General features: G+C 38.4%; 1 long non-coding RNA gene across 2 annotated transcripts in view; it reads right to left on the bottom strand.

The window, feature by feature from the left end:
- Positions 1-18,671, bottom strand: part of LOC145722319 (uncharacterized) — a 46,310-nt gene that overhangs the window by 20,440 nt on the left and 7,199 nt on the right. For both annotated transcript variants that reach the window (XR_014146483.1, XR_014146482.1), the window contains exon 2: positions 8,573-8,683. This is a non-coding gene — a long non-coding RNA (uncharacterized LOC145722319). The remainder of the gene's footprint in view (positions 1-8,572; positions 8,684-18,671) is intronic.

Here is an 18,671-nt window from a genome sequence, read left to right as displayed (position 1 = left end):
GGAGGTTCCTCAAAAAATTAAAAATAGAGCTACCCTATGACCCAGCAATTGCACTCCTGGGTATTTACCCCCAAAACACAGATGTAGTGAAAAGAAGAGCCATATGCACCCCAATGTTCATAGCAGCAATGTCCGCAATAGCCAAACTCTGGAAAGAGCCGAGATGCCCTTCAACAGACGAATGGATAAAGAAGATGTGGTCTATATATACAATGGAATATTACTCAGCCATCAGAAAGGTTGAATACCCAACTTTTACATCAACATGGTTGGGACTGGAGGAGATTATGCTAAGTGAAATAATTCAAGCAGAGAAAGTCAATTATTATATGCTTTCACTTGTTTGTGGAACATAAGGAATAGCATGGAGGACATTAGAAGGAAGGGAAAAATGAAGGGAGGGAAATCGGAAGGAGAGATGAACCATGAGAGACTATGGACTCTGAGAAACAAACTGAGGGTTTTAGAGGGGATGGGTGTGGGGCGATGGGTTAGCCTGGTGATGGGTATTAAGGAGGGCACGTACTGCATGGAGCACTGGGTGTTGTATGAAAACAATGAATCGTGGATCACTGCATCGAAAACTGGTGACATATTGTATGGTGACTAACATAACATAATAAAATTAAATTTAAAAAAAAAGTGCTGACATATGGGCAACTGGAATCCCAAAAAAAGAGAAGAGAGAAAAAATATGCAAGGAAATGGTGGGAACAAAACTTCCCAAATTTGATGAAATATATATATATATTACAGAACCTTAGCAAACCCCAATAGAAATAAATACAGGGACACCTGGCTGGCTCAGTCTGTAGAGCATGTGACTCTTGATCTCAGGGTCATGAGTTCAAGCCCAATTTTGGGCATGGAGACAACTTTAAAAAAAAAGAATAGGGGCACCTGATGGTTAAGTGTCTGTCTTGGGCTCAGGTCACAATCTCTGGGTCTTGGGACCAAGCCCTACATTGGGCTTCCTGCTCAACAAGGAGTCTGGTTCTCTCTCTCTCTCCCTCCTTCTGCCGCTCCAACACCACTCATTCTCTCTCTCTCAAATAAATAAATAAAATCTTTAAAAAAAAAAAGAATAAATACAAAGAAAACCGTTTCTGGACATATGGTAGTCAAACTGGGAGACAGTTTCTGGAATGGTTCCAAATAACTCCAAACCCATGGTAGTCATGCCCTTGTGTAATCCCTTTCCTTGAGTGCAGGCTGAACCTTGTCACTTGTTTTTGGTAAGTACAATACAGAAAATTTATGGGATGTAACTTCCATGATTAGATGACAAAATTGTGACTTTCCTCTCGGTAGTACACACTCTCTCTTTTTCTCCCCGCTGACATACTTGCTTGCTTACTTTCATTAAACAGACTACCATGCTGTGAGATGCTCTGTGGAGAGGACCACGTGGCAAGGAACTGAGAGAAACCTCTGGTCAATAGCTCTTGAAAAACTGAAACATCTGGCCAACAGCCCATAAGAAACTGAATGTTGGCAATAATCTTGCACATGAGCTATGTGCACATTCTTCACAATCAAGCCTGAGAAAACTGTGATTAACCCATAAGAGACCATACCAGAGCACTGAGAAAGCTGTGTCCAGATTTTGAATTCCTGACCCATAGAAACTATAAGAGAATAAATGTGTATTGTTTTAGCTGCTAAGTTTTAGAATAATTTATTACACATCAATAGATAACTAATATACTGTTGAACCAAAAGTAAAGAGAAAATTGTGAAAGCAGCCAGAAGAAATGTTATGTATAAAAGGAAAAATTATTCAATGGCTTTGGACATTTCATCAAAAGCTATGGGGGCCAGAAAAGAGTGAATGATTTTTTTCAAGTCCTTAAAGAATAAAACTATCAATTCAGCATGCTGTATCTAGCAAATATAACTTATGAGAACAAAAGAAAACTAAAAAAAGTTTTTGAATAAAGGTAAACTAGGAGATTTCATACTACCAGAAGTGTACTATAAGAAATACTGAAGGGAATTCATCGAACTACAGGGATATAACACAAAAGAGAAACTCAGATCTTCAGGAATGAATTAGAGACACCAGGAACAGTAAATACTGGATAAACATATATGACTGTTACTCCTATTTTATTTAAAATAAACATAATTGTTTAAAGCAAAAACTATAGAATTACTTTTGGAGATTATAATGAATGTAGATGTAATACATATGATAACTAAAGCGTAAAGGATGGCAGATAGAGGGTTAAATGGACCTATACAATGAAGAGTTATACATTATGAGAATTGAAACGTTAAATCCAAATATAATGAAAAGGTAATGATGTATATTATAACCTCTGGAATAATCAACTAGAAATTAGCACTAAAAATCCAATAAATAAAAAAATTCTGAAGGAGGTAGAAAGTGAGGAAAGAGCAAAACAAAACAAAAAAGACAGAGAAGACAAACAGGAAAAAAAAAAGAAAAATCAGACTTAAGTCAAACCATGTCTCTCATTACATTAAATATTAATGGACTAAACACATCAAAAAAGGGTGGCAGGGAATATCAGAATAGATAATCGGGGAAAAAAGCAGGACCCAACTCAGAAATGTATTTAAAATAATGCTTGTTAACTTTTATCCAGCATTTCTAGGTGTTTTTGGCAGAAAGGCTTTCAGGCTTATTATTTTTTCTGAGCCAGAACTCTTGATGTCCTCTCTCACTGCAAGTTTATTAGAAAGGGGAAGTAGAGGGCGCTTGGGTGGCTCAGTTGGTTAAGCGACTGCCTTCGGCTCAGGTCATGATCCTGGAGTCCCGGGATCAAGTCCCACATCGGGCTCCCTGCTCAGTGGGGAGTCTGCTTCTCCCTCTGCCCTTCCCCCCTCTCATGCTCTCTCTAATAAATAAATAAATAAATCTTTTAAAAAAAAAGAAAGAAAGGGGAAGTAGAATGACAACAGCTGATATGCACCAACTAAATTCTATCCCTGGTTGATGGACAGACTTCAACAATAAAATAAAAGGAATTTTAGAGGAAAATGATGTCCTGGGCATCTAGACTAGTTGGTGACTTCCAAAAAGAGACATCTTGTCATTCTGTGCATGTGATCTTTAGATTTAAATTATCTTTTTTCCTCCTGTTTCTCATTTGACAAATTTTTTGAGCACCTTTCTGCCAGGCACTGTGGTATAAATTGGAAATAGAGAAAGAAACAAAACAGTTATAGTCCCTGTCCTTAAGAAGCAGCCCAAATGGGTAAATAAACATTTTTTAAAAATACTCAAATAACTAGGGGTGCCTGGGTGGCTCAGTGGGTTAAGCATCTGCCTTTGTCTCAGGTCATGATCTCAGGGTCCTGGATCTCCCTCTCCCTCTGCCGCTCTCCCTGCTCGTGCTCTCTCTCTCTCAAATACATAAATAATAAAATCTTTTTTAAAATTAAAAAAAATACTCAAATAATTACTTAATAATCCTTATGACAAGTGTTAAGTAAAAATTACCATGTCAGGCTACAGATCACTTCAGCAGAGATCCTAAGCCTCATCCATTGGGAACACTCAATTATCTTGGAGAACCAAAAAGAAAGCTTAATTGAGTGGTAACAAACCTCATTACCCATGCTTTCATCAGCTTTCTGCATTGTGCTGATTTTTTTATTAGAAATTTCTGTGTTTTAGAAATCAGTGACTAGACACCACCCTGTTCCTATCTGAATAGCCTTTTTTTTTTTTAAGGGCTTTTTAAAAAATTTTTTATTGTTATGTTAATCACCATACATTACATCATTAGTTTTAGATGTAGTGTTCCATGATTCATTGTTTGTGCATAACACCCAGTGCTCCATGCAGAACGTGCCCTCTTTAATACCCATCACCAGGCTAACCCATCCTCCCACCCCCTCCCCTCTAGAACCCTCAGTTTGTTTCTCAGAGTCCATCGTCTCTCATGGTTCGTCTCCCCCTCCGATTTCCCCTTTGCCACAGCATATGTTCCTACCTGGAATCCAGGAACTTTGGGCTGATTGATATGAATGTTGGCCATCCTCTTATACTTTTAGTACGTCATAAACCTATGGTACTTCTTATGCATAGTCAGGGTCAAGTTCAAAAAAGAAAAACTACATAAATTATTTCAACAGAGAGAATGTAGGGATGCCTGGGTGGCTAAGTCAGTTAAGTGTCTGCCTTCGGCTCAGGTCATAATCCCAGGGTCCTGGAATTGAGTCCTACATCAGGCTCCCTGCTCAGCGGGGAGCCTGCTTCTCCCTCTGCCTGCCACTCCCCCTGCTTGTGCACTCTCTCTCTCTGACAAATAAATAAATAAAATCTTAAAAAAAAAAAAGGATATTTAAAAAAAAGAGAGAGAGAATTGAATCTGAATAATTGTTAGTCATGTATAGGGAACTGAAAAGGCAAACATGGAAACTAAGGTATCACAAAGATAGTAACCTCAGGAAGCAAGTACAAGTCTTAGAGCTGAGGGAAGACAAAAAATGAAGACATTGGTATTAACAAAATGTAGAGTCTTGGAGGAGGAGCCCCGCAGAGCTGATACTTAATCCTTTGAGGAAGGACACTGGTCAGGTGGTGTTATATCTCTGGGTTTACAGTAAGGGTGGTACTGGTATTATTGGAAAAGTGCAAACAGAAACCAAACAGTGCAATCACTTGTCATTGACAATGTAAAGAATCACTATTGTCAAAACCTACAGGGGGCAGCTGGTAAAGCAAAAACTGGTTTGCAGTGTCCAGCAACACAAAGCAGAGAACAGAATGGTTGGTTTGGGGAATAAACTAGGTCATAAAGGTCACAATGTGACAGAGCCAATCAAAACTATATAGATAAGGATAGTAAGAATTTGAGAAGCTGAGCATAGATTGACCAGCTTATTGAAGAGGAAAAATGCGCAGGATAGTTAGCCAGCTTTATCCAGGGAGTGGCCTTTCTTTCCCACCAGTTACCACTTGGGAACCAGGGGCAGGAGATGCTAAGAAGGAGTTAAAAATACCTATAGGCCATCCCTTACTCATTCATATTAGAGTCTTTTTTTAAAATTAGGACCATCTCAAATAGGTCAAAAAGCTTACCCCCCCTCCCCCGCCATTTCCCCAACAACATTGTCTCAACTTTTTCCTTATAGACATTACCCTATTTATCTGGTACTTAGACTTCCAGGAACCTCAGCTCTGAAACACCTGTGAGTCTAATAAAAAACCTAAAATAAATGCAACAAAAGCCTGAAGCTAGTTTGAAATAGATGTCATTAAAGCCATGCACTTGATCTCTATTCAAACAGAGAATATTTGAATTAATATTACACTTAATACTTATCTGGTTTCCCTTGGCAACTGTGCAGGAGTGGCTGAAAGAAAGGAAGAGGAAAAAAATTACATCATTCTGGCAGCTTCAAGAAGTTACCATGGAGAAGGTAGATGCAACAAGAAGGAAGACAACATTATCACCACCAAAATCAGAATAACAGCATGCAGTGTGGAAGCACTCAGTCCTATAAACCACACAATTTCAGAAGCATCAGTGAAGGAAAAGATAGCCCAACTGTGAATGAAGACAGTGCAGCACCCTGGCAATATTCAGGAAAAAGAGTGGTTAAGTTCTACCTGCATCATCCCTCTGAGGCATGTCATTTTTTATCACGGACTAGAATAACCATGTGTCTGTTTGCTTACCACTGCATGCTCAGTGCCTAGAACAAGACAACCGTTCAGTTAGTGAATCATGGATAATCATATTGATGCCAAATCACACAAAAAAAGTGTTAAAATTAGTACAATTTTTTTCTAGTGGCAAATGCAGAGATGTATCAATTGTAGTTTGGAAAATCACTATTATGATAAGCCACTACCTGAGGGCTGTAGAAAGTAGAAGCAGAGGGAGTTATTTACTTCAAAAGCAAAAATGCACTGATGCATATTACTACCCTGATTCTCAATAAGCACGAAGTGAGAATTTCTTTCAACATTATTTATTTAAGGAAGTGTTGTATTTCTCCCTCTCAACTAATCTATTTGGCAGCTTTTGTTGCTGCTATTCAAACACTCTTCTGTTGGGATGCATGCAGTGGAAAAAATAGGTACATAATGGACACTTACATGAGTATGTCACAAGTAAAGAGAACAGAAGAGATGCTTTAAGAAAAACTTTGAAAGTCATCTCTTATTTGGTGTAACCAGAGGATGCTAACAACTTCAAGAGTCTAAAAAGTAGCAACTGGAAATGTCATGGTTCTTTTAACCTTAAAAGGCTGTAGAGGCTTTAGAGTTTTACTTTTTAAGTCTAACATTAAGATTTTTAAGAGAAACTCTTACTAATTAACACACACCAAGAACATTATAAAGCTAGATAAAATGCAAAAACAAAGAATCAGTCATTTGAAGATACTGAAGAGCAGCCACGTAGCCAGGCCAGGAAAGTCAAGATCCTAGAGGAGAGGTAAACACAATGGAATAAAATGGACATTCTCCACCAATTTTCCTCTCAGGGAATTTTCCATTTCCTAGCTAGGAGATAGGGGCACAGCATAAAACAGTGGTCAACAGCTTTAACAATCTCATGAGGACAGGAAGACAAAAATTAGGATTCAAGACAAGTACAGCAGCCAGGATCTCAGAGAGAAGAGAATCACAGAGAAATGAATATGACATTCTACAAGGATTTTGTCTCCAAGAATTTCTCTGAATCCTAAGTCTTTAGGGAATGGGGTAAGGAGGAAGAACAGTAACAGTAAAAACAGAACAAACAAACAAACCCAAAACAAAACAAACACACACACACCTCAAATTTGTTAAGGTGTTTAAAGGATATACAGAGATTAAGGCAGTCATATGTAGCTAAACAGACAAAAATACGAGTTCAGAGCCTGAAATGGACAAGGAATTCTGGACAATATGTCAGTTTTCAAGTAGAGATTTCTGAATGACTATACCCTAGTTTAAAGGCTACAAAGTAATATATCATCCCTCACAAAGCTTTAAGCCTTGCCTCCAACCATCTCAAAGCCTGATGGGATCAATGATCACTCTGTCTCTACTTAAATGCGGGCAAGAAGAAAATTTAATCCTCTTTGGAGGAAAATAACATCATCCAGTGCCTCTGAAAGTTTCATATACCATGTCCAGCATAAAATAAAAAATGTACTGGACCAAATGATTAAAAAGCAAAATAAAAATAGATGGTAGAAATAGATACTCAGATGAATACTTTTTTTTTTTAAAGATTTTTATTTATTTATTTGACAGAGAGAGAGACAGTGAGAGAGGGAACACAAGCAGGGGGAGTGGGAGAGGGAGAAGCAGGCTTCCTGCTGAGCAGGGAGCCTGATGCGGGACTCGATTCCAGGACCCTGGGATCATGACCCGAGCTGAAGGCAGACGCTTAACGACTGAGCTACCCAGGCACCCCTGGATGAATCCTTTTTTGAAGTTGTCAATCTTATAAGTTAAAATAACAATATATTCAAAATATCAAGGGAATGATGCAGAAAATAGGTGAAAATATGGAGAATTTTGTTAGAGACCTGAAGACATGTAAAAATAAATCAAGTAGAAATCCTAGAAATTAAAAATGAAGTTTCAGAAATAAAGTACTCAATATGTAGGATTAAAAACAAATTAGACACAACAGAAGAGATGATTAGTGAACTGGAAAATAGGTCAGAAGAAATTACACAGATTAAAGCAGATAAAAAGAATGGAAAATAAAGAGAATTATAAAATGGACTTGTAAGGCATGGTAAAACGCTAAAAATATGCAATCTGAAAAGAGAGGAGAAAGAGAATGGGCAAAATTGTATTTGAAAACATATTGTCTGAGAATTTTCCAAAATTGTTGAAAGACAATAAGCTATCAATTCAAAAAGCTTGAAAAACCTCAAGTAGAACAAATATAAGGAAAATAATATCTAGACACATCAGAGTAAAATTGTTAAAAATTAAAGAAAAAGGAATAAATCTTAAATCAGAGGAAAAGGGAGAGATGCGTAATTTTAGAGGAGTAAAAATAAAAACTGATAGCTGACTCCTCAAAAGAAAATATGGAAGTCAGAAGACAATGGAATAAAATTTTCAAATTTGAGTAACAGTCAACCCAGAAAGTTATATCCAGTTAAAATATCTTTCAAAAGTGAAGGTGAAATAAAGACAATTTCAGACATACAAAAACTTGGGGGAATTTAATGCCAGTAGACCTACACCAAAATCAACACTGAAACAGTTCCTCAGGCAAAGAAACTGATTCCTGATTTAAGCTCAGTAACACAAGGTATAGAGAAAGAAGAAAGGGTAGATATATGGTTACAGCTAAATGAATGTTGACTAGTTAAACAATGAAAATACCTTGTTGAGGTTAAAATATATGTAGAATTAAAATATATGGTATTGATAACAAAAATAGATGTTAGGGAGAAATAGAGTTAACCACACTATTTTTCAAGAATAAATATAAAATAAAAGCATTGGGAAGCAGCCAGAAATGGGTAGGCTTGAGCTATCTGTTCTGCACATTTTCTCATCTCTGGGCTAGGGGAACCCAGGAGAAGGTGCCCAAGGGGTACTTCATAGAAATGAGGGAAGGAAAATAAGTCAAACCTGAGCCAGCTCTTGCTCTCAGGGAATATGCAATGGAGTGTGGTGTGTGGCTCTTCCTTTGGGCACCCTGAAGAAATCACTCATGTTCCATGGAAAGCAGCTTTTGGACACCTGTGAACAGAAGGCATGAAGCACAGCCAGTTCACATCACCAGAGAAGCAGTGACAACAGAAGACAGCAATAGAAGACAGCAGTCTCATCCAGCATGGGTCCTCCCCTCCTCACCCAGGGGAGGAGGGCAGTTGACATAACACAGTTGGGGGATTATTAGGAAAAAAAGAAAAATGTTTTCATCTTGAGAATAGTAACTATTTTCGTTATCTATTGCTATATAACAAACCACCCCAAGACAGTAGTTTAAAATAATAATAATTAATTATTTCTTATGACTCTATAGGTCAACTGGGCTGTTCTACTCCACCTCACGTCCAATGAGGGCACACATTGTTGCATTCAGCAGGGGCTTGGCCTGGTGCTTCAGTTCTCCTCCGTGTGGTATTTCATCCTGCAGGGTCTGTTCATGTGACCTTATTTTCCAGCAGGATAGCCTGAACTTCATCATAGCATCACAACTGTGAGGGAGCCCAAAATGTAAAGCATCTGGGAAGCCTCTGCATGCATCATGCTTACAAGTTTCCCGTTGGCCAAAGCAAGTCACATGGCCAAGCCCAGGGTCAGTGTGGGAGGGGGTCGTACAAAGACTCAAATACCAGGAAATGTGGTTAACTAGAGGCTACCAATGTCACAGTCTACCACAATAACTAACATTTTTTTTGAGCTCTTCCCAAATGCTAGGCACTGTATTAAGCACTTCACATACAGTAACTCTGTTTAAACCTCACAACAACCCCCATGAGGCAATGTTCCCTTTATAAAGAAAAGAAGCTGAAGCCCAGAGAGTGTAAGCAATTTGCCTTAGTCATACGGCTGGTAAGTGGTGAAACCATTAAATCTGATCTCAGTGCCCCCAAACTTAATCATTTCACTTTACCGTCCCAACAAGTTGAGACTCCTTAATAAACTCATTATGTTTATTATGTATTCTTATTGTTTTCCTCCCTGCCCTTTCCTTTATTTTGATGAATTGCCTGTTTTCACTGTTCTCTTTTCTCCTCCTGGCAATATTGAGTTTAACAAAGAACTCTCTAATAGTTTCTTTTAAACTTTTATGAGCATTTGTATTTACATTTCTCTGTTAATACCAAATTCAACAATAATTATGTCTCTCACCTGTTCTCTGAAGAGACCCTTAGTTCATTTTTATAAGTTAAAAAAATAATATAATTCATATTAACAAGACATAAACCTAAGTAAAAGATAATCAGGGATATGGCTTTTCTATTTAAAGAGTCCTTTTGGGGGTCCTGGGTGGCTCGGTTCTTTAAGCATCCAACTCCTGATTTTTGGCTCAGGTCATGATCTCAGGGTTGTGAGACTGAGCCCTGCATCGGCTCTGTGTTGAGCATGGAGCCTGCTTAAGATTGTCTCTCTTCCTCTCCCTCTGTCCTTCCCCTTCCCCCCACCCCACTCGAGCTTGCACATGTGCTCTTGCTCTCTCTCTCTCAAAAAAAAATAATAATAAAAATAAAATAGAGTCTTTTCTTAACATTTTCATTACAGTTCTTAGCCATATAACCAGCATCATTTTGACTTATACACATACTTTACTGAATTAAACACTAGACTTCATTTCTTATGTTTCATGTCTTTTTGATCTTGAGATTTTATTCTGCAACAAATTTCATTTGGCTAGAATACTTCCTTGAGTACTTTTATTTCCACAAAGTTACCTTGGTAGAGAAAACTGTCCTTTGCTACCTATTCTTCCCTTCTTTCTGGAGTAATAAGACCTCAAAACTTTAGCTGGACATATGGTTTCCCAGAGGAAATCAGTTTTCCAGGTTCTTTTTTTATAGCTGGGTATGGTCATATGACATTCTGATGAATGGGATATGAACAGAAGTAACGTGTTCAATTTTCAGAACTTGCCTTAAAGGAAAGGGGTATCCCTCTACTTCCTCGTATTCCTTCCTGCTGATCTAAATGTGTATGTGATGAAATGAGCTGGAAGGGTCATCTTGGACCACAAGTTGCAAGTTTGGTGGTGGCACAAGCTGAAGTGCCCAGTGGTCAGTGATGGCAGATGTGGTCCTGGATGCAGCTGTCTGGGATGCCTTGCACCAATCTCTTTAGCCTGGTTCTTTAGCACATATAGAGATGTTGTGAACCACCTGACATATTTTCAATATATTCCTTTTCTTAGAACTTCCAGTTTCTGAAACTTGCAACTGAGGATATGACAGAGATATTGAAAAGACACAGTTGTAGGCAATAGACCTTCAGGGAAAAGAAGAGGTGATACATGGGTTAGTTATAAGGTATGATTGAAGCTGAAGGTGTAGAAAATTCAGTTAGTATTAAATGATGTGACCTGATAGTCCATGGAACATAGTCTCCAAAGAGCTAATTAAATTACCATCTGTGGTGACTATCTGAAATAAAGTGCTTTTTTTTTTTTTTTAAGATTTTATTTATTTGACAGAGAGAGACACAGCGAGAGAGGGAACACAAGCAGGGGAAGCGGGAGAGGGAGAAGCAGGCCTCCTGCGGAGCAGGGAGCCCGCTGCGGGGCTCAATCCCAGGACCCTGGGATCATGACCTGAGCCGAAGGCAGATGCTTAACGACTGAGCCACCCAGGCGCCCCATGAAATAAAGTGTTTTTGAAGGCATTGGCAACTAAATGGCTATTGCCATAGAACACACGAAAATTATGAGGAATTCAAGGACTGTGACATGGGGTAGCTTTTCTAATGTCTCCAGAAAGCTTAAAGTAAGAGAACGTTCAGAATCCTAATGTTTTTACTTATGTCACAGTCTGAAACCTGTGGACTTTCTAGATTTTACTAACATAACCTGCTTTTCTAATACCACAGCATTGAGATAGCTGGAAAATAAATTCAAAGTCTGACCTCCAAACTTACTGAATTATAGGGCCATTAAACCTACAGTCTTGCTGTTATCTGTCTGGTGTGCAAGAAAGGACACTGATCAAGAAAGACTGGGATCCAGTAATTAGAAATGGTGTATATAAAATGATTTGGAACACCTTCAATTCCCACTTCCATTGAATCTCTTACCAGCTGAAATGTGTTTTGTATTTTTCTTCTAACAGCAAGCAATCTCTAATTCTTAATGAATTGGTATCCCACAAATTTAACTCAATTCTGACACTGTCTACCTGGAGATACCATCAGATCCCACAGATTAAGGGCTGAGTCCCACAAGAATGGCCCCCATTTCAGATGCCAACTGGAAGTCCAGGTTCTGACCAACCAGCAGTAGATTGGAAGTTCCCACAACCCTCACTTTGGGTTTGATTAATTTACTAGAGTGGCTCAAAGAACTCAGAGAAACATTGTACTTACTAAATTACCAGTTATTGTAAAAGGATATAACTCAGGAACAGCCAGATGGAAGAGATGCATAGAGCAAGGTTTGTGGGAAGGGTGTAGAGCTTCCTTGCTGTTTGGGCTCTCCACTTTCCCCCATTTCCACGTGTTTGTTAACCCAGAAGTTCATCAACTCTTACTGTTAAGAGTTTTTATAGAGCTTTATCTGTAGCTGCCCTTCCCCTCCCCTTAATGGAAGTCAGTGGGTGGGTCTGAAAGTTCCAATACTCTAGTCACTTGGTCTTTTTGGTGACCAGCTCCATCTGGGGGCCCCACCTTAAGTTGTCTCATTAGCATAAACTCAAGTTTGCTCAAAAGGACTTCTGATGCATGACAAAAGACAATCCTATCACTCAGGAAATTCCAAGGCTCTTTAGGAATTCTGTGCTGGAAACTCAGGACAAAGATCATATATATTGATTATACCACACTAGCAATGCAGCTACCTCTTACCTATCAGATGAAGCTGTTACTTTAAACTGTGAAGATTTGTCCAAAGGGAGAGCAATGTACTTCAGGCCTCTCTCATATACACATCTCTCCAGTTCCTTAACCAGAGCTGATACTCAGCTGGTACCACCAGTGAAGCTGTACTGGTTGTTTGTAACTGGAATCTATTTTGATTAGTTTAGGATCTGCTCTGATTGATCGGTGTCTATGCCTAAATAATAACTAGAGTCAGACCATAGTCTGTAAGTCTATGGTCAGGAAAACTGAAACCACTGCTTTTCAGGCAGGAAAATATTTAGTAAAAAGGATTAGAAGTTTATAAAACCTTTGGAAGTGCTGAAGAGGGCGAGGGACAGGGAACGTCATCAGTTAGTTTTGGAAATCAGAAAGTTTCGGGAATCACAGGAAACTGCCATCAATGATCTCAACAGCCTGTTCCACCAAAACAGATGGTGCTCAGTAGAAAGCCTAGAAACCACTGGAAGATCTCACACCTGATGTCGCTGAAGATCATATGCCTGCCTGCCAAGATTGAGCAATAATGATTTCTGCTGTCTTCCACCTTCCAAAATCTAGCAGGAATAACTCTTATTGGAAGAATCAAAACCAAAGCCCACATGACAAGGGAGTCTAGGAAATGTAGTTTCCAGACTTCTGGCCACTGTAATACAGGGGAATGTTTGGAAGGGGAGGGATGATGCTGAGTTTGCATCAGGCAGTATCTGGCATCTCTATCTGAGAGCTAACTGCAACTTTAAAACAAGAGAAGGATAACAGTTCCTAATAATTATAAGATTTTGCTATCTTATGCTATGCAGAAATCTGGAGAGTAAGTGTGAAAATGAATTCTGAAGGTGTTAGAACAAAAAAAGAAGAGTATAATTTTAGATGCTCACTGAATTTACTGATATTGGTATTGAAATAGACAGGATAGGCCAGGTTATGCTGAGGTAACAAACAACCTGAAAATCTCAGTAATTTAAAAAAATAAACGTTACTTCTGATTCACACTACATATTTACTATAGAGCACTAAGGGAAATTAACTCATTATAGACATTCAAGGACCAATACTGATGGAGGTCATCCTGACACATGATTCTATGAATGCAAAAGCAGGAAAAAGATATTATGAAGAATCACATGTAGTTCTCAAAGCTTCTACTACTGAAGGGATACATGTTACTTCAGCTCATAGTTCATTCCAAAGCAAGTTGCATAGTGTGGGGTGAATACAAATATTATATTGGATTTATCCTGTGCAAACTGCCCTCCAAACTCCTAAATTATGTCCCTTAACATATGTCCCTTGTCTATAATTATGTCCCTTGGTAGCACTAACATTTTTTTTAAAGTAAGTTAGTTACTGTCTTTGGTGCTAATTGGAAACACTACAGTTGAACTGAACTACCTTATATCAAAAGAGATAGGAGGATCCTGGATTGGCAAAGAACATGTAGATACACTTCTCCATATGAAATAGCATTGGGAAGGAAAAAGTTCTGAGAGTCAGAGATATGACAGGGTTTGCAGAAGAGACTCTAAGTCCACTTTTCTAATCAGATGCATGGATTAAGGACTCAGGCCTGCTGCACCCATCCAGGTACAGATGGATTCAAGAATTGTGGTCACCCATTTCCTTCAATGCAATGATTTCATTCAACAGTGAATGACAACATATTCATTTCGTAGGGCTACTGTAACCAATTACCACAAACTGGGTGGCTTAAAACAACAGAAATCTATTCTCTCACAGTACTGAAAGATAGAAATCCAAAATCAAGATGCCAACATTTCTAGGTGGGAAACTCCCTTGCTTCTTCCAACTTCTGTTGGCTCTTAGCAGTCCTTGGCTTGTAGACCCATTATTCCAATCTCCGTCTCCGTCTTCACATTGTCTCCTTTGTGTCTCTGTGCGTCCAAATCTCCCTCTCCTTTCTCATATAAAAATATCAGTCATTAGATTTAGAGCTTACCCTAAATCCAAGATGATTTCTTCTCAAGATCCTTAACTAATTACCTTATGTCTAAATTCTGAGGGTTTTGGATGGACACAAATTTTGGGGAGGGACACTATTCAACCGGCTATGGGCAAATTCTTCACAATTATATTAGCTACTCTTGGGAATTACACCTAAGGGAGTAGAAGAGAGGTCATATATGTTCCTCCTATATGGACCAGGTTGGGAATGTGGGGAGAGAAAATACTTTGTGTTTCCATTATCTACTGCTTCATAACAAACTACCCACAAAACTTAGAGGCTTAAAATCATAACAAATTATTATTTCTCACAAGGTATGGATTGACTAGGTGGTTATTTTACTTCACAGGTATCTCCTGGGGTGCTGGGGTGCTAAAAGGTCCAAAATAGCACTGCTCACATGATGCTGGGTATTAGCTGAGCTGGGGCTGTTTCCCAGGGCCTTAATTACCCTCTATAAGGCCTCTCCAAAAGGTTAGTTTGAGCTACTTATAGCAGGGCAGATGGCTTCTCCAAGAGTGCAAAGTGAGAGCTCTCAGAACTTCTTAAGCTTCAGGACTGGAACTGATGTAACTGTTCCATGCAGGGCATACAGCCAGCTCAGAGTCAAGACAAGAAGGTATACAGGTCATAAATACTAGCATGGTTCATTAGGGCCCACCAAAATCTCAGTCTACTGCACTTTCCTTCCTTCCCACAACTGTGATAAATGTGAAATCATTCCAAGTGGCAAGTAATTTGCCAAAATAAATTGGAGGGATGGGTTAATGGGGTCAAAGCTACCAAAGAACTTTGAGGCTTTTGTGTTGGATAGAGCATCTAGGATGAGAGCAAGTGTTAAGAAGAGAAGACAGGAGCCAAAATCTTCAAGAATGAGGGTAATAACCTCAAGATACCAGCAATGAGGATAGTCAGATAGTATCAATTGCAAAGAGAGTAGGATTGTTACATAAGGATGGAAAAGAAAAGGTTTAGAGGACTGCCTGGGTGACTCAGTTGGTTAAGCATCTGCCTTCGGCTCAGGTCATGATCCCAGAGTCCTGAGATCGAGCCCCGTGTCAGGCTCCTTGCTCAGCGGGGAGCCTGCCTCTTCCTCTCCCTCTGCCCACCGCTCCTCCTGCTTGTGTTCTTTCTCGCTATCTCTCTTTCTCTCTGTTAAATAAATAATAAATATAATCTTTAAAAAAAAAAGAAAAAGTCTAGAACATGGCACTAGAATAATGTTGATTGCTCCAGGACCTTTCCCTATGGAATTGTGAGAATAGGCAGCCTCCATTCAAGTAATCTTTCCAAACTTATTATAAACAACATTACATGTCTTTTTCGCAAAAGGAAATAAAATACTTTACCAGATTTCAGAGAAAGCATTGATCAGAACCCCTCCAAGGACCTGAGAATGCTTCTTTAAGTAATTGTCACATCAGCATGGTAGTGTGGCAACTCAAAGGGGTTAAAGAGTCTGATTTAGGGAGCAAAACTTGGAAAAGACAGCCTAAATCCACCAATAATTGTACATGGCTTCACTGAATAGTACTTAAGAAAATAATTAAATAACAGCAGGCAAATAATATATAAACCAAAAAAGAAAAATCCATAAGGTAGTTGATTAACATACAAAAAGAAACATTTTAACAAATGGTTCCTTTCTCCTATATACTCACAGTTTAATATAAAAAACTTTTTTATGTTGTCAAAAATGAAAGGTGATGTGAAGATCAAAATATGAACTTTTCCTATTAAATTTATCATTTAAACTTACTAAAACTTTACCAATTAAATGTATTCACCAAGAACTACATGCCTCTTGGCAGCCAAAAGAAGAAACAGAGAAAGAAGAAGAAGAAGGAGGAGGAGGAGGACAAGACAAGAAGGAGGAGAAAGAGGAGGAGGAAGGGTAGGGGAAGGAGAGGGAGGGAGAAGAGGAGGAAGGAGGGAACACATCCTCTGGTAGGCTAGCTGAACCTCAAAGATAGTGCTGAGCAGGGTCAGTCTATGCATGCTAAGAGAATCAGAAAGGGAAGAGGCGACATTTAAATATTTGCTAGAAGGAGGTGGTCCCATTGATAAGATGTCTTCCTCTATAGCTGGGTTTAAGAATAGCCACTATTGGAAATGCCCACGGAGGAGGGTATCTCCAGCAGAGAGTCAGGTTTCAGTTAAGGCAAGATTTGGAGGTGAGTTCTCAGTCATAGTTTCAGATAATTGGAGGGCTTGTTTAATCTGTGGGCTAGAAGTTCCTAGAAATTCAGTGAAATGATTTGGAAAGAGGTAGGAAGTGAAGTTTAAGACTGGGTCAAGGACAGGAAACTTAAGTGTTGATTAATGAAAACAGGGATGAGTGACAAGGTGAATTTAATCCTGACAGCCTCTTTGAGGATGACAGGCACCTGGCTCACCTGGGTGGGGTGAAAGGGCATCTCCCCACCCCCATCCAGGCCACCAAGTAGCACCCTTGGCTTTGGGCACACCTCACTCAGCTTGAATTCCTGTCACTCCCAGTATCTCCCATTTCTGTTTACTAGGTTTCTATTCATCTTGATAACCCCACAGTCCCTGCTCTTCAGAAAAAAGGCATTTTGGACATATAACCTATAATTCTTATATTCTAGATTGCTTTTCTATAAAAGTTAATCATGCATTCCTCATGGTGCTTAAAATGCCCTTATAAGAATTTCTTTGCAGATCCAGGATAATTGGCAAAGAAGTTACTGAAGGTGGTAGACTATAGATAACTTGGGTCTGAATGTTGTAGGAGTCCTTTGCAGAATTTCCTTTGCTATTTGAAATGTAAATTTATTCTATCTATAAAGGCAAATTCAATTTCAATACAAAAAGAGAATTATTTTCTAGGTGCAAACCTAACATCTCTTTGATGCCCCCTACTGAGGTATCCTGTTAACCACAGAAATATATCAAAACCTGGAAGCAATCAGCAAAGCTTTAGGTTTCTAGAAGAATGATTTTCAAAGCCTGGCTCATTCTTCTAAAAAACTAAAAAAATAATAATAATAAAATTAAAAAATCCTTACTTAACTCGCTGGGTTATAAAATGTTTTTGTGAAAGACTTTGCAAAAGAGTTTCAATCAAAAGTCAGAAGCTCATTAAACCTTTTTTTTCTTGAGTCTTAGTGTACAGTACATTAAAATGCATAAGAACAGGCAACAGATGAAGCTTTGTTCTTGAACAACCCCCTGGATGTCTGTAGATTTGATACTTAAAATTACCTTAATTCAAGGCTGGAAAGACTTTCTTCTTGTTTCAAAGCCCTTCCATATCAGCCTCTTACCAACATGTCTTAAGATAATAAGATGACAAATGCAATAGAAACCAAGGAGGGGTGGGGGTAATTAGCATTTCAAAGCAATTTCTCTTTCTAAAGAGCCTTAAATTTTTTTATAAAATATTATTTTAAGACAAGTTATCAGCCTCACAAATTCTGATATTGGCCAAGAAAGTTACCCTTAAAAAAATTTGGGGGAAAACTTCCGAAAATCTTCTTCTGACCTCATTTAAAATGTATTATTATTATATATGCTTCAAATCCACCAAGATTTTAAAATAAATTTACTCATATAACATTGATTATAGGACTGTGCCATACTTGGGGGACTTTGTACAAATGTGGAATGTGGCTTAATGTCTTTCAAGAGATTGTTCTCAACAATAACAATTTTGTGGGTTTTAATACCCCATTGGTAGTTTTGCCTAGCTTCCTATAAGAAAAAATAAAATTTATTGTTGTTAAAAGTTTAGTAGCATCTTATATAGCATAGAGAAGGAATTTTGAAGAAACTAAGTAAGTATAACATAACCTTTTTAGGTTCCAACTATGAATAAGCTACTTAGAAGTTTGTGGATAGTGGGTTTTTGAGAACTGGAAAGAATTTTTGCTGGTGAGTAGTAAAGCAGTCATTCACATATGGATATAAATGAGAAAATGTAGCCTATCCTAAACTTAAAACTTGCCATATTTTTCTTGGTGGTGAGAGGGAAGGGCTAAATATTCTCAAAAAAGCTATTTTTTGGGTGCTTTCAAAGAAAAGCTACATACAAAGTTTGCATTATTGAGCTTAATGCTACAGTGAGGAAAATGCCAATCAGCAAAGAATACTCCACCTCTCTAAAAACTAGAAATCCAAATCAAACCTAGGGCAGCATGACGCAGGCCTGGGAACTCTGTTCTGGCTTGGTATAAGGACACATTAGATGTAAAGGAT

This window comes from Leptonychotes weddellii, chromosome 6 (assembly GCF_054177405.1).
Source record: "Leptonychotes weddellii isolate Sample4059 chromosome 6, ASM5417740v2, whole genome shotgun sequence".
In the NCBI taxonomy this organism is placed as follows: Eukaryota; Metazoa; Chordata; class Mammalia; order Carnivora; family Phocidae; genus Leptonychotes; species Leptonychotes weddellii.
The sequence above is the reverse complement of the archived record's forward strand: the minus strand, read 5'-3'. Positions and strand labels throughout refer to the sequence as shown.